Source organism: Chlorocebus sabaeus, chromosome 11, assembly GCF_047675955.1.
Source record: "Chlorocebus sabaeus isolate Y175 chromosome 11, mChlSab1.0.hap1, whole genome shotgun sequence".
NCBI classification, from domain to species: domain Eukaryota; kingdom Metazoa; phylum Chordata; class Mammalia; order Primates; family Cercopithecidae; genus Chlorocebus; species Chlorocebus sabaeus.
Genome location: NC_132914.1, coordinates 18184802 through 18202358, shown reverse-complemented (window position 1 = coordinate 18202358; position 17557 = coordinate 18184802).

Sequence of the window (17557 nt, the reverse complement as noted above, 5' to 3'; positions counted from 1 at the left end):
AGTGAATATATGCATGTATGTATTTGTATACTTCAAATATATTTTTCAGAGATGAAACAAAAACAGAAAAAAAATGCCTTAACTAAAATTCCTTCTAAACATTTTTTTTTTTAAATGGGAGAAAGTATTTTATTTCAGCTTAACAAGTGATGAACAAACAAAAGCTGAACAAACACAGAATGCTATATACCATTGTCGAAGGACTCGGCCTTAAGTAATTGATAGTTTGGACCCCAGTTACTAGCAGAGTACTTTTTTATTAAAAAAAAAAAGAGTGCATTAAAAATGAATTATTGACATAATAAAACACATTATACTTTTAAAATAAAAATCTTATTTTTAATTGAAAATTGGCACCTTGCCACTAACTAAACTTGACTTCAAAAGCAACAGCTGTGAAAGCATCTTTTTAGTTCTTAATTACTGTAGTACGTAAACCAACTTTTTTTTTCTCTTCATAAGGCACTTGTCTAGCTGAGGATGAGATCAAAGTACAAGATGTGGGAAAAGAAATTATGGCTAGACCATAAATATGAAATCTAATAAAGTGCCACAAGGAGCCTCAAAGAATAAACTTATACCAGACTATTTTTTAATTATAAAAAGTCAGATTGTTGAGAATCATGCTGAGCAATTAGAATAAGGTTGAAGACACCTTTTGCTCCAACATGTCTTTTCTTCTAAAAAGTTTTTACAAAATTGGGAAGGATGATGATGTAATATGGGCTTAATTCTTCTCTGACTACTAGGGTAGATAAGGCATGGGGGAAAAGTAAGTAAACCGGGGAAGACTTCATTTCAGTTTTCTAGTGGTTGGTTTCGGAATTACCTCATACTCTTCTTAACCTGTTTTATTTAAACTATGATTTCCACCTCCAAAATTTTTCTCTAAAGACTTCAGGGACCTCATAAGAAATGTCACAGGGACAAATCAGGAATTTGTTATTCTGTTCTGTGTAAGATAAAGTCGCTTTTGAAAAATCACTTCTTTTCCAATAATGGGAATGGGGCTACTGACCAAGAAAGAAAAAGAAATATTGTTTATTCTATACAAAGTTTAAGAAGACTATCCTTTGAAGCTTTACATATTTAAAATAGCTTAATGTTCACAAAGAAACTGGAAAATAAGATATCTATCTATCTATCTATCTATCCATCTATCTATCTATCTATCTATACACATATGTTTCTCTAGTCTACCTAATCTAACCTTAGGCGCTTTTACAAATGACTGCAGTTTTTATTAATTAAGCCTTAGGCACTTTTGCAAATGACTGATTGAATTTCTTCCTAATTAATTAATCAAGTAATAATAATAAACAATTATCTTACTTTAAGTTAAATAAAACACTATCGTTTTTAAACACTGTATTTTAAAATCAATCGGGTGATTTTTTACATGAGAGCAGTTTTGCCTCCTTTATGAACAACCTTGACAGGGAATGTAACACACAAAAAACACCCTGAAATGTTATAACATAGAAATACAATATAATATAAGCATTTGCAATGCAAATCCCTTGCATGCTGATAGGGATTTAGGAAGCACCCTAGTGAAATGTTTCTGTAGGAGGCTGGAAGTGACACTGTCTAGTGGGTAAAAAATGGAACATTATATTGTGTAAAAGAGGGAGAAGCTCCCATTTCCCTTTAAAATAAAGTATCAAAGCAAACTGACACCATCAGACTAGCATCCAATGACTTCTGATGTGCCTACAGTTTCTAGCACTATAAGAAGTAATTATCTGTGAGGAATTCTAGAGGAATTGATTCAGCCATCTTACCTTTAGTCAGAAAGTTATTAAGAATTTGGAAATATGGGAAAGGGTGATATAATGAAGCTGCTGTAATGATCTGCTTTATTATAATACCATTATGACTTTGTAAAAGATATTTACAGAAAGCATGGGGAAAGGAAACATAGTAATTTTTTATATAAATACACTGGCAAGCATTTTATAAGAAAAAATAGTTCACGCTAACATAGTTATTCACATTTTAAAAGATCAAGACATGGAATATTGTACTTTATTTGTCATAAGTGCTGTGTCACTGTGGGCAAGTTGCATTCTGTCTCAGTAACATCATTATTAGAATTGAGAATCTTAATATATAGCTAGAGACACCTACAGTTCATTTCTTGCACGCTTCTCTTTACCTAGATAATATATATTTTTCCAATCCAATGTAAAATTGGGTGAAACAAGAAGCAAACATTTTTCAGATGATATTAATAAAACGTGAAAAGACTTATTTTTACAAATTAACTTTGTATAAACTCCACTATTCCTTTCAATTTTCTAGTTAGAAGTTTCATAACCTATGTCTGATCTTGTAATTGGCCCTTTTCACTTTATATTTGCTACCCTCTGATCTAGCAAAGAATTTATTTATATATAGTATGGGATAATATGGGGGGAAAACAAAACACTGATTCTGGACCCATAGAAAATTCTATTTGAATTTGAAAATTCTCTTTGAATTTTAATTTCTCTGCTGCCTCTTACTAGCTATGTGGCTTTCAGCAAATAACTTCATCTGTATTTATCTTATGTTCCTCATCTAAAAACTAAGATTAATAACGCTATAATAGATTTTTTGAGATACTAAATTCGATATGTGGGGGAAAAAAAAAAAAAAAAACCAACTGAACTGTTAAAGTATGCCCTGCCCAGCAGGCAAAATAGACTTTTCATCTCTAAGACACCCAAACTTAAAAGCCGAACCAGGCAGCCAGTACAGACAAGCAGTCACTCACCCTGTCTGTTCAAAAAAGGACTTTATGTTTTTGCAAAGGTGTCTTATAAAAATGCCCTTTCTTCAATCAAGCCAAACCTGGTCCTATTGTTGGTGTCAAAATCGGCTGCAGCAGGAAATTCCCTAACTGCCCTGTACTAGTCCATTCTCACACTGCTGGAAAGAAATACCTGAGAGCAGCAATATATAAAGGAAAGAGGTTTAATTGTCTCACAGTTCCACAGGCTGGAAGAGAAGCGTGAAGACTTCTGCTTGGCTTCTGCGGAAGCCTCAGGAAACTTCAGTCATGGTGGACGGCAAAGGAGAAACGAGGCACTTCACAGGGTCAGAGTAGGAGGAAGAAGGAGAGGGAAGAGATGCCACACACTTTAAAACAACTAGATCTCAGAACTCACCATGGATATGACAGCATCGAGGGGGAAATCTGCCCCCATGATCAAATCGCCTCCCACCAGGCCCCATGAAATTTGGGTGGGGACACAGATCCAACTCATATCATGCCCACGAACAGACCGCCTGGAACCACGCAATTAAGACTAGTGATCTGGGGCTTAAACGTCCTCCAATCAAGACTCGATTTCTCAATCCCTTGATTCCTTTTTCCATGCCTTGCAATTTTTGCATTTATAATCTCCTACTCCCTGACTCCTCCTTGAAGCACACTTTCATTTTGCACTTAAACACTATGTCTCCCCAGTCTGCAGATTGCTTTTAGAAAATAAAGTTCTCCTTTTGCCTCCACAAAGCTCATTGGTCTTTTGTGAACAGAACACAGTAAAGGCTCATTATATGCTTTTCCTCTTCCATGCCTCAACCTTTAGCACAGAAGGTTATATATGTTGTCAGCATACATTAGCAACAATACATGACATTTATGGAAAGTAAGAGTACCTCAGGATCAAATACACCACATATTTTAAATTATCTCATCTCATTTTTCTTCACTCTGCTACTGCAAGCATGTTAACAAATTATTCAGTAATAGGTACTAAGAGTTCATGGTCTACAACGTTCCATCAAGAAAACTACTTGCTATGAAAGCATTAAATGAGAAGCACAAACTAAAAAAAAAAACTTGATTAGATGTTCAAATATCAGATAATTTAAATAGAAGAGATTTTTTTTTCTTATCTGAGTGCCAGAACTACTCAATTCCACAGAATTCTGCTTAATAATCATTCAAATGATTGTTAATCCAAACAGGGATGATCCAGGGGCTTATATGTTAAGTCGGCCTTATAAAGCAAGAAGATATTCTGGATAAGACTCTCCTAAAGGAATTGTATTATTCTACCTACAGGTAGCTGTTAAGTGTTTCCGCAAAGCAGTGCTTACATATTAGCATTTTTTTCACTTGAGGGAAAATGAACACATTGGTGGGGAGGTATTTCTAAGATTCTGGTGTTTGTTTTTCAAATTGTTTACATGCTGAAAAACCGGATTGAGATGCTTTCCAACTGTTGTGCAAATACATAACCTAAACCTCTCCATCCTCACTCCCAAGTAAATCAGATGAGTAAGTAAATACGCAAGGTGTGATGATGAGAGTTTGTATCCCTAACACATTCTTCCCCAGGTTAACTTGCTAGGTTAATTCATCCCTAGGTACTCATTCTTAAACTTCCTCTAATTGGCAATTGAGAGGTATTTCAGCAGACAGGCGTACTGCAGATACCCTAAAGACAACAAAAGGGGAAAAGTTAACAAGGGGTTCTAAGGCACTGCGACAAGGGTGACAAGGTTTGTTAAGCATGAATAAAGGGGACGAGCATTGCAGGAGGTATTATGGATCGGCAGCCTTTTCAAAAAGGTCAGCAGCTTCCTTTTATAATTGCTTTCATTCATTTCAATACGGTTTGCTAGAACACTGTAAGGCAAGAAGCTGTCTAAAGACAGGCTTGTAACCTCCCTTTCTGTTAGCAGTTTCTCTTTCATTCTAAATAACTTTTCCTTTAGCATGCCTAAAAAATTCACATCTAAGGAAATCATATTTTTAAAACTTGGGTTGAAATTCTCATGTGCATCTCTAGTAAATTTAGTATGTTTCACATGAGAAAAACAGATGACTTTGGCCCACAGTGAAAATTTACTTTTATGTTTAAATATATTATTAAGCATCTAAAACACTTTGGTACGGAAACACAAATATCTTGGCTTTGGGGACATAAAAGTGACATAATATGAAAGAATAAGATTTCAAAAACAATTTCTTGATGTTTTTTCTTTTCAGATTGTACCTGATCTTTCTGATTTTTTTTTTCTTATTTAGCAAACCTGATCAACTTAAGTTAGATTGAGCTGCTAAGAACAACTTCTAATGCATAGTTTTTAAATGTTTAAATATACTTGGTATGTTTCTTTAAAATAAGTGTGTTTAGTTTCACCATCCCAAATTCAGGTTCATTAGTTCTAGGATGGGGCTCAGGAATACATACCACATCCCCTAAATGATTTTGATGCAAAAGTTTCCTAGACAATTAAAGAAACGATGTATAAAATCTCAAGAGGAAGAAAAATGGATGAAGAATCAATTTGAAAGGAATAATAGTGTTTATTCCTCTTTTGTAAATTCCTAAGCTTAATGATATTTAGGAATAAATATTCCTTAATTGTATTTTTGGTAAATTTCATTGAAGTCATTATGATACAACTTTGATAATCCTACTTGTCCTGGATATGTCTATTGTGGCAACTAAGACACTGTCGTGGGTGCTTATTCATAAAAGATAAATATATACAGTTTTATAGAAAAAAATTTGTTAAAAAAACCAGATTTATCCTAAATAAAAATCTATTTTCTTGAGTAATTTTCAACAAATGTGGAAAAAATACAGTCAGCAGATGACATTTTTACAAACTATACTTTTGTGAGTATTTCTGAGTAATGTACAATTTGCATCTTTCTAATTTAAAAAGTCTGGTCTTATGCTCCACTCCACTTTTTCCTCTTGCACCCAGCTATACCAGTATCTTTTTTGAAAGAATTTTATAATTTGTGTACTTTTACCTGAATGGAAATTGCTGGGGCTCACCTCTCACACCAAACTTCCTCAAGCTGTTACAGTTCTGTTGGGAAAAGTAAGGCATATTCTTCCCTTCTCCACCTACAGACAACAGCCAGGATTTGGCCATGTGACCTAATCTGAAAAGCTGAATCCTATTCTAGTGGCAGAGGGACACTCGGAGGTCAGGTTTCAAGCAGCCGCCTAGCAGCCGCCTAGCTGGTGTGCAAACCATCGGACTCCTGATGCGTGCCCTTCCTCTGGTTCCTGCTGTTCATGCTCCAGATCTCTTTTGGCTTCTGCCAATTTTCCAAACTTGGTATGTCAGCTTTCTACTGATTTTCTGAGTACAGATTTTCTGAGTACAGATTTGCTTGCAATGATTCTCTCATTGTTTAAAAGTACTCAGTGTTCCCCACCCCCACTACCCTGTTGCTTTTAACCAAGAATCCTGAATAAAACACTGTTTCATTAATTTTTTTTTAATTGACAAAGGTATGTCTGGTAATGAACACATATTTGTGTACAATTCAGGGATTATTCATGATCACGTCATCAATGATACACTATGAAAAAATGAAGAGTTTAACTCCACATTATACAAGAAATTGGAAAAGAAACACTCAGGAACACATGAACATTATTTCCATACGAATTTCAGAAGACACAGCTATATCAGGGAAACACTTCCACTGGTTTTTGACTCACTTGGGTTTCTGGTTTATCACATTTTTCAAAAGTAGTTGAAAATTGAGCAAAGTGAGAACCCATAAATTATCTGGAACTCAGTTGTGCAGATATGTTAGGGAACAATACTTGAGAATGACTTGCTAAAAACAAATTTTATCTGAAGAAAGCTCTCTTAGGTATGCAAAAAAAAAGAAAAAAAAAGAGAAGGGTAAAAGCATTGCTCAAATGAAGAAACTAACAGACATGTCCACAAGTATATAAATATTTCTCAGAAATGTGGTCTGCCATGTATTAAGAATTTTAGAAAGATAAACTAAAAGTGAAATGAACAAATGAGAAACTTGAAGGCCATTGCAAGTCGAGCCAACTCTAGCTAATGTCCTTCCATTTACTGATCACCTATATAAAGGTGGTATCATGCAATTAGAGTTGGTGGGTTAGCTAGTTAAAATAGCTAGCTCAATATTATTCACTTATCATGATTCAATAAAAGATCTCATTCTATAATATTCACTCAATTATGTTTAATCTCATGTCATGGGAAATGTTTACTGTTACACCATGCCATGATTGTAACTGGTTAAAGAGTGTCATTTATATTAGCTATTTTATAATGGTGAGTATTGGATAAATGCTGAAAATCATGGTTAAATGGAGCTCTATCATGGTGAGCTGAGGACAATTCAAAACATTTTACTCCAGTAACCACTGAATGAATAAATTAATTCTGCAGTAAAATGGCAATTACTATTCTTGAGTTTCTACAGGTATCATATTCTGCCTTAATTGCTTTATAACAATTAATTGCCTTAAAATACTTTATAACAGCCCCATAAACACTTGATGAGGTACATGTTATTCTCATGTTGTGAAACAAAACCTGGGCGTTAGAAAATTTAAGTAACTATACCAAGATCGCACAGTTCATAAGTCTTGAAATCAGGATTTGAAACAAGGTAAGTCCAATCCCAGATTCAATATTCTGTAAATCCATTCAGTCTAGCTATTTTGCCATCCATTCTCTGTTTGAACAATCTAAACAATAGGGAGTTTACGGTCTCACAAACAATGTATTCTATGTGCAGAAAATTGATAAAAAGTTCTTCCTTATATCAAGTTACATCTTGTGGATCTTAAAATGTCACATATGTGGCTGAGCTAAATCATTATCAAGGTAAACATTTAGAATTACTCCATATAACAGGACATACTCCATCAAAAAATCCTGGAACGTTTTCATGAAAATACACTAGTTTTCCTCGTATGGTTTAAATTTTCTTGACTGAAAATAAATAGGACTTTCCAGATTTGGTCTAATCAGTGCCCTATATTTCATAGCCCTAGAGTTGGTGCTATGTTTGCACAACTCAGCACCATTTAAAGCCCAACAAAAAGTAGCTATTCATGACCAGTGTCAAGGACTCTCTACTGTCCCCCTCTTTCCCCTTAGTCAATCATACGCCTCTCTACTTGTAACAACAATCAAAAAGAAGAACAAAATACAAACAATAACATGACCAGTGTAATGAAAGAAGAAAACACCAGAAAATTCAAAAAAAGTTTTAGGAGAAAACAATAGTTTATAAATTCATTTAATTGTTAATTTCTTTAGATGATTTTACAGAATCCCACATGCAAATCACTGTGGTTAGTCAACTGTTCCACTTACTCATTCTAGTCGCGTTATTGCAAATAAACTGATATAAGCTATTATTGGTATCCCCTTCTCCTAATAATAATTAAAATAACTTTTATCTCAAACTCTTAGGACCAATGCCATTAAAAGTGGAAAGATCATACATATGAAATGTTGCTGGTTCCCATGAAGCAAAATAACACACACAAAAATAAAATACCAAGTTTCTGATTGTTTCCTGATCATAATTATTTAACAATGATGGAGCCATTACATCCTTCATTCTATGGACTGTATTTCTTCCAAAGATAAAATTTCCAAGGAAAAGGTTATTTATAAATTCAAATTCACATGCTGATGAGACTCATTTTATTATTCTAACGGTCAATATTTTTTTCTTAAAATCATGCACAGGAATAAAGCATTATATTCTGAGATGTTGTATTCAGGGTTATCCCAGAAATAAGATGTGAAGTAGGCAAGACACCTTTGGGTGTTCATTCTCTACTACAAAGATAATATTTCCCCACTTCTGCCAAGCTTCCATAAGAGTTTTTTCTCTTCTCATATTCGAAACATACTCTTAAAAGAGTAGAACTAGAATTCTTCAATAGTTTGGCAGCAAATGGATAATAACTTTTCTTCATCATTATTAACATTCTCTCAATCATTAAAATTTGAAGTTGAAATATTAAAATTTTTATCTGGATCACAGCAAGCAACAAATGGGTGAGTTGAGAGACCTCCTTGAGAGTAAATGAAACTTCTACAGAAAATTTAAAATGATAGCATGAGGCCAGACACGGTGCCCAGGAGTTCAAGATCTGCCTGGGCAACATGGAAAAACCTGTCTCTACAAAAAGTATAAAAAATAGCCAATCATGGTGGCACATGTCTGTAGTCCCAGCTAGTTGGGAGGCTGAGGAAGGAGGATTGCTGGAGTCTGGAAGTTAAGGTTGCAGTGAGCCATGATCATGCCACCACACTCCAGCTTGGGTGACACAGCAGGGCCCTGCCTAAAAAATTAAAGAAAAAAGGTGGTAAAATTTCCTAATTTTTACACCATTTTTAAAATGTTATAGAATAGTTATATTCAAATAAACTGTAACAATAAACTAGAACTGATTAGGAGTCTAACCCAACCAGTAGGCCTTTCCAACTGTCCATTATCCAGTCTCTCTCTAAATCAAGAGGTTACCTATAACCTTTCCCATTGATGTTTTTTTTAATTCATGATGAACAGATCAGCCTGGGCAATGTGATGAAAACCCCTTCTTTACTGAAAATATGAAAAATTAGCTGGGCACGGTGGTGTATGCTTCTAGTCCTAGCTACTAGGGAGGCTGAGGTGGGAGGATCACCTGAGCCTGAGAAGAAGAGGCTGCAGTGAGCCATTGTTGTGACACTGCACTCCAGCCTGTGTGACAGGAATGAGACCCTGTCTCAAGTAACAAATATATATATATATGTATGTGTATATATATGTGTATATATATATGAATAATTCAGCCAAAAGAAAGAGCATAGCAAAACATAAAAATTAAAAAAAAACAAACAAAAAACAGTACTCTCCATGTGCATGTTTCCTTCATACCATGTTTTTTTAAGAAAGAAAATGACTATGACCTATTTTAATTATTTCAATTCTGGTCATTCATAATTTTTGGAGAAATCAACTTCTCTGCTAACTCTATTTTTTTAAAAATGCTACTTTAAGTTACTTTTTGTTCATTCTAAATTTGAGTATGTGCAAAAAATAGATTACTTATGGCACTCACCCATTTAGATGTCAAAAGAAGTTCTGTATGTCCACTAAATTAAAACATCCTAATCATTGGCTGTCAATCCTTGGAGGATTTGGCACTGCCTCATATTTCTGTTTATGACAGCTCGCAGAGGGCATGCTGTGAACTGCTTTTTTTCTGCTTAGGATCCAATTAGGAGTGACAAATGCAGGAGTTTTAATACCCCAAATACAAATGTGTGATATTAAGCATATATCTAGAGGTGAGGTCACTAACTTATTTTCCAGTGTTCAGCATTCTACAACAGGAGAGTTATGGTTTGCCTTGGCATTGTTAAGACTCTAGATCTGAAAGTCAAAATATTGCTTTGCAAAGTAAAAACGGGCCTTCAAAAGTGGGTTTGCCTGAAGGTGGCAAGAGTGTGATTGGTTTCCGTGAAGAAAAAAAAAAAAAAAATGCTTAAAATTATTTTAAAAAATGTTATTTGAGAATATTTAAGAAATATAGTAAACATCTAGTGGCCCAGGAAGGTAACATTTCTCTAAGTTGGAGAACTTTATTTAATTCTGATTGGAGGGTTTGTTGGCAGATATGTATAAAATGATTACAGAAAACAAACAGATTGAAAGAGACCTAAGAGGAAGACATAATCAGTGTTTCTATTCCTGCCAGTAAGCAACCAGCTCTTCTTTACTTGGGTGTGTTACACAATCCTCCATTAGGAGTGATGGTAAGAATAACTTTGATAAACTGTGTACCTATGCAAGATGATTCTAGATAGATGTGCTTTCTTATTGGGATGGAGTGGTGCAGTCATTGAATCCATGTATTCATTCTTTTCACAATACTTTCCTGTGTCTCAAAAAAAAAAAAAAGTCTATAACTTCAGGTAGTAAAGGAAAAACATAATTTGGAGAAAACCAAAACATTTCATCTTATCACATTTTGTGAATATTGAATTTTGCGATTAGTGAATTTTATACGAGGTGATAATGTCATGACTATATATAAATATAAATATATATGTTCATTTAAGACTGCTTATAAACTTGGGGTCTTTATATAATATGAGAAAGGCACTTTAGAGGTATCTAAACTCCCCAGCTGAAATACTCCGGGTATTTTGCACTGAAGCTTAATATCCTGTTTGTAGCACAAATCCTTTAAAAATCATGGACTTCCTTTTACTTGTAAAGATAGTAGTTCTCTTTCTTGCCACTAGGCCACTGAGAATACTGATTACAGAGTTTATCACAGTACTTACTTAAGTGTTATCATTTCAGTCAACTCTCTGTTATTCATGAGCTGATTACCCCGGTGTTGGATTACCTCTTACTTCTTCTATTGCCTTTTTCCTTTACTTCCTGTCTCATCCCTATCCCCATGCTTGTTAGCATTTCTACCTATAGGTGAGCAACAGAAGGAAGGCGAAATGAAATGCCAGTCAGTCAATTTTATTACTTGTTAGCAGCCCTTATAAAGGTTTGGTGGAAGAGAAAAATTTCAAATAGTAGTTAAAATTAGATTTGGGGATTATCTACGGCTTTTATTTATTCATGTTTCCTCTTGTCTATTAGCATAATCTATGTCTACTGCATTGTACAATTATCTTGAATAAAAATGTGCTTTGAGTGAAGATAACCACAGTTTATTAATAAAGCTATGTATAGTTGGTAAAACACATTGGGAACTTTCATTATGGTGGTATAAATATACATGTAAAATATTATGATTAAAAGTGACTACTTAAATAATGTCGGTAGTATTTAATAATTGATGTTTGCAACACGAAGAAAGAACCAGCCAAAGAAGTATGCAATATTTAAGGTTTCCACCTGCAGATCTTCATATTTTCTAGTTTCTAGTGCTTCTTAAGCATTCAGGTCGCTATCATTTCCAGTTTATAACATATCAAAATGGTTTAAGCTTAAGGCACTAGTGATATCATGTCCTTTTTCCACAGAAAATTCAACAGAGTGGTTGCTTACAGATTGTGTAATTCATTATTTGCATCATTATTTGCCCTCTACTGCTAAACTGGTAGAGTATTCCTACTTAGATATTTTAAGTGCCACTACACAGTATAGTGAGATACTCTATTGCAATGACACATAGCCCCCACCCCCTATACAAATTCCTAAACCTTTACAAGTGCCTATATTTCTTGTCTAAGAATATAAAGTTCTAGAGTTATTAACTTGGCAATCTCTTACCCCACATCCAGTAATGTCATATAATAACCATTACTCTTGCTACAGAGACAAAAAGCAACACTTTATGGATAGGCTAAATTTCTAATCAATATTCAAGTTTTAAGGATCTTTATCTTACAGATTCCTTAAGAGAGTACATACACATGCCACCTCCTGGCAGAGGAATATTGACCTCTTGAATTAGTATATGCCAAGTACAAGACACAGCTCTTTTGGAATTGTTTTGATGTCCCTAATATCGCTAATTTTCTCTATAATAATTGTTACAGGAAAAACAGTTGTCAGTAACAATTTACCTGAACCTCTCTGCATTTCCTTTCTCATGGGATGAATAGGATAGCATGGCTGGGAGTATAGGAATTCTTACATGAGACAGTGAAGGAATGACGAAGAAAAAAATAGAGAGTGAGCAGCTGCAAACTCCACAGACAAAGACAATGGGATAAATATGTGAATAATTATTAACAAATACATGTGGTCATAGATGTGTATTGACATTAACCACAATGTCAACAGATGTTCAGATTTAACCCATCATGTAAGTCATTCCTGTATAAAATTATTTCTGGCAAACCAAGAAGAGATATAAAATAAAGTAGATTGGAGGTAAAGCTATGAGGCCATAAGGTTGATGATCTTCATTCCATTGACTCACTTGAGGTAGAGTTTCTGCTGATTTTGGCAAAGGTGGATGGTATAATATATGGTTTATACACTGGGAAGAGAGCTATGCAGTATTTCTCTCTGAAATATACCTCAGACCAAACACTACTCCTCAAGCCCTACAATAAACATTGCCTGCAATCTCCAGCATCAGTTGGGAAAACATTGTGCTGTGTCTTGGTCCAATATGATGTTACTTGCCAAAAATTGTGTAGCCTTTCCAGATACGAATGCACTACTAGGAAAAGTAGTGGTTGTAGCAGATTATGAATCTAAGGGTCATGGGTAAAATAAAATGTAGTAAATTGTGGCAGGCAAATTCTGCAATGCTAAGATTACAGAACTGTTTGAAGCACTCTTTCTTGACCCATTTGATAGATACCAGGCATGTTTTATTCTCAGTCATATACTTGCTAGATTGACATGGAGTTGTTTGAATACTTGATCCAGAAAGTAAAATAACCTGAAGAATGGTAAAGTTCATTTAGTTCCTGGACTTTCATATGAACTGTATAATGATGGCTGGCATGGATTAATATTGCCTTCTTGGCAAAAGTATTTATGACCACTAAGGTGTTGCCACAGCCATACGAAGTGAAAGATCCAAAATAAAATTTACCACAGTGATGACCAGGGGAGCTTTAAAATCAAACATGCACAGAATAATATTTTTAAATTCTTAGGAATTGTGTGGCCTCAAGAAACATCAATTTTGCTCGAATATTTGAGGACATTTTGCCAGATGCTCACTATAGGTCATTGTTAGTTTTGTGAACTATCTAGTGACATCACGGGATGAAAGTTAAAAGAAATAAAATTTGAATCTGTATGTTTTCTTTCTAACACGTTGCATTGTTGGGATTCTGGATGATTGCTTATTATTTACAGTTCATCAGTCTACCACCTGGAGAATCTGGATCTCAGCTAAGAGCTACTGCAATGCTTTGTTCTTGTTGGATTGCTCAGACCAGTGAGATAAAGTCTGGATGGCTACAACATTTTCAGGCTAATATTTATAGGGGAAGAATGGTCTTTGCTATCTTCCACTATTCTAGTTTCAGTGACAAGTATGCCATTCATCGGTTTTGGTGGCTTCATCTTGTAAGGGATGGAAAAGATAAAGTACCTGAAGAAAAGTGCCTACCTTATCTAGTACATGGTGAACTCTAAATTTGGTTTGTCACTAAAGTGACAAATGTCCGTTAGCTAGGGCCTACTCTGTCCGACTCACTACTGTATTCCCAGATTCAGGAGCAATGCCTGGCAAAAAGTGGTCTATTAAAACACAAACAAATGAACAATTGAATGATGAAGAAACATTGAAGTCATAGTCACACAGGGGCATTAAAGTGTGTTGGGTTTCCTTAAAGTGGAACTCCCTATTTCAAAGGCACAATTTCCGTTCCTCCCGAATATATTGAAGGTGGTTTGAGCCAGAACACGTTTCTTTAAAACATCAGCCAAGGGGCAGGTATCGTTTAGGAAGTTTCATTTGTGCTGAACTTCCTTTTGTGTTGGATGTGTTTGTTTTGATGGTATATAGTCCAGTTTTGTTTTGTTTTGTTTTCAGAGTAAGACAAAGCATATTAGAAATTAATGAAAACATAATTATTATATACTTGTAAAAACCATCCTTTCCTGAGAAGATTGTCTGTTATTACCAGAATACTAAAGCGAAGGAAAAAAAAAAAAAGAATTGTATCACATACTTCCCTAAACAAAAACTGAACTACGGGCTCTACTTCATTGTCATAGATTTCACGGATTGGTTAGGCCAAATGCACGTAAATAACTTCAGCTTTGTTTTCTCAAGCAAGTTGCTTGGCTGACTGAGTGGTGGTTCTGTAATAGTCAAGATCCTTCAAGAACTATGTATGATTTTTCTTTGGTAGAAATAACTAACTGGAAAGACTGCAAAATCTTTATATTACAATGGTCTTCCATATTGACCTCCCATATTTTGATGAGAATGAACACATAACTGAATACTACTGCAATTTATTATCAATGATATTTTTGAGCACTGTTATATTTAAGAAACAATGCTAACATTTAGCTGTAGAAATAGACATGTTGATGAATTTCTACAATGTAAATCATATTGTTTAAAACACTTAGCATATACTAATCGCAATGGAAACAGAGAGGAAGTAGCAATTAATTTTGGTCTAAGGACTCAGGAGAGGTTCTAAGAGAAAAATTTTTCCCTTCGGAATGCTCATGAGAGGCTCTTAAGATTTTGTAAAGGCAACATAATTCAATTAGACAAACATTTATGAACGGCCATTATGCGTAAGACACTAAGGTAATGTGCAAGGCACTTACTTGGGAAGTACAAAGAAGGGAAAATAAAGCACTCATTTTCATCAAATTGCATGGGATATAATGGGGAGGAAAGACATGTACAAATCTCATTATAGTACAGTAATGCTTAGAAGCCATGTAACAGTAAAGATGGGAAAATTAATTCTTACATTGACATTGTGAACATTTTCTTATGGAATACTGATCTGTTCATTTATTCAGTGATTAATCATTTATGCAACAAACTGTAAGATAGTCATTGTTCTAGACTTAAGACTACGACAGACATAATGGAACTTACATTATAGTGTGAGAGGTAATACAATAAACAGCTAACTAAACAAATAACTGAGAAACCATCCAATGACAAAGCATGCTATTCTGGAGAATAAATTTCTGTTTCAGAGATACATTATACTGAATTGTCAATTGAAAGTTTCTCTGAGGACGTAAGTCTTGAATTGTGCACTAACCTTTTTAAATACCAGAAGGAAGAGTCTTCTGGGCAAAGGATGCAACTTGTCCAAAGGCTTAAGGAAGAAAAGGAAGAGGCTAATTTGGCAAGAGTAGAGCCAGAGAGAAGGGGAGGGTAGTCCAAGGGTAATATGAAGGGTAGGAACAAAACAGATTACTTAGGGCTTTATAAACTAGAATTAGGAGTTTATTTCAAGTGCTATAGAAAGACATTGGATAATTTTAACCAGATACTTTAAAGGATTTTTTTTGCATCTCTAACGTATGTGGAGTAATAGAAAGACAAGGTTTTCTAGTTCTATGGCTACTTCAGTAGTCCAGGATAAATACTATTTTTTTCAAAATTAGAATTGTCATGGCGGAGAAGGAAAGAAATTAATCAAGTCAGAATCTGGAGTTCCCCAGTGGAGCATTGTGATTAAGTGATGAGAGAGTGGGGTATGTAATTCAAATCTTAAGAATTTCAATCAAGTAAACAAGAAAAATAACGCTAGGAGAAAAAAATGAAAGAGATAGTTTGGTTGAAAGCGGTTTGTCCTAGAAGTATGGCCAATGTTGATATGCACAAAGTAAGAATAGGTAAGGTTACATACATATCATGTGACTATTGGGAATCACGGATTATATGGATGAAAGAGGCAAGATTGTTGGAAGTGGCAGTGGGGAACTATACTATCAAGTATGGTAATTGAGCCTAAAATTGTGTGTTTCACTCTCAGCTTTACAATATAGGTCATTTGTTGTTCTATTTTCGATTATATACATTTAATTTCTATTAGAGAAAAGTTGGAAATTACAAAGTAATATAAATATTTAACAACTATAATCCTACAACCACAAAATGACCAATTAACATACTAATTTTGAATGTAGAATGCCTCATTTCTCTATTTAATCATATGATATTTCTTACACAAAATGTATATTAGTATTTAATTTCTGATATTAATAATGAACACGTTAAAATTTTTAAGAAAAAATATAACCATTATTAAGGATATAAACTGCTTGCCTATCTTACAAATAGGTTAGGGAACTGATGGGCTCATAAAATTGGGTGGCTGAGGAAGAGTTCTACTGAGAAATAAAGCAACATCCCTAGGATCCACATACTAGCCGTTATTCTTCCACAGATCAGCGAGCAAGCCTCACGGAAAGATATCAGCAAGATGGCTGCACAAGCCCCACATCTTATCCTCTCACCCCATGAAATCCACAACAAAAATATATTTTTGGTGGCTACTACAAAAGCCATTCAATCACTGCCTTTTATTGTCTTTGATCGGATTAATGTCTCATCCTGATACAAGCACTATGACCAAAGTAATATAATTACCCTGATTGCTTTGGCATAAGTCATATGCTAAAATCCCAGGGAAGAATGTGAGAATTTATTCAAACATTTACTGAGAGTGGGAAAAAAGTAATATTTCTCACAATATTATGGGAATGCTTCTGCCATAAGAATGGTAAGTGGATTCTTGGCAATGAAACAACAATGGCCAATTTTAGCAGAACTCCCAAACTGTGAGAAGGCACTGTGACACATTTATTTATTTTATTTTATTTTTAAAAATTAATTAATTAATTATTTTTATTATTTTTGAGACAGAGTCTCGCTCTGTCACCCAGGCTGGAGTGCGTTGGCACAATCTCGGCTCACTACAACGTCTGCCTCCTGGGTTCAAGCGATTCTTCTGCCTCAGGTTCCCAAGTAGCTGAGATTACAGGCACCTGCCACCACACTCAGCTCTTTTTTTTTTTTTTTTTTTTTTTTTTTTGCATTTTTAGTAGACATGGGGTTTCACTGTGTTAGCCAGGATGGTTTTGATCTCCTGACCTCGTGATCCGCCTGCCTCGGCCTCCCAAAGTGCTGGGATTACAGGCGTGAGCCACCGCACCTGGCCCATTAATTTATTTTTAATAGGTTATGGGCTATGGGTTAAGTTATGCTAACGTATAGAGCTCCTCTACCCTTAGTAAGGCCAGGAAAGAACAGCAAGTTTACTCTGGCTGGAAATGGTCTTGCACATTCAATACAGCATGACCAATGGCAATCATATTTTCTATGAT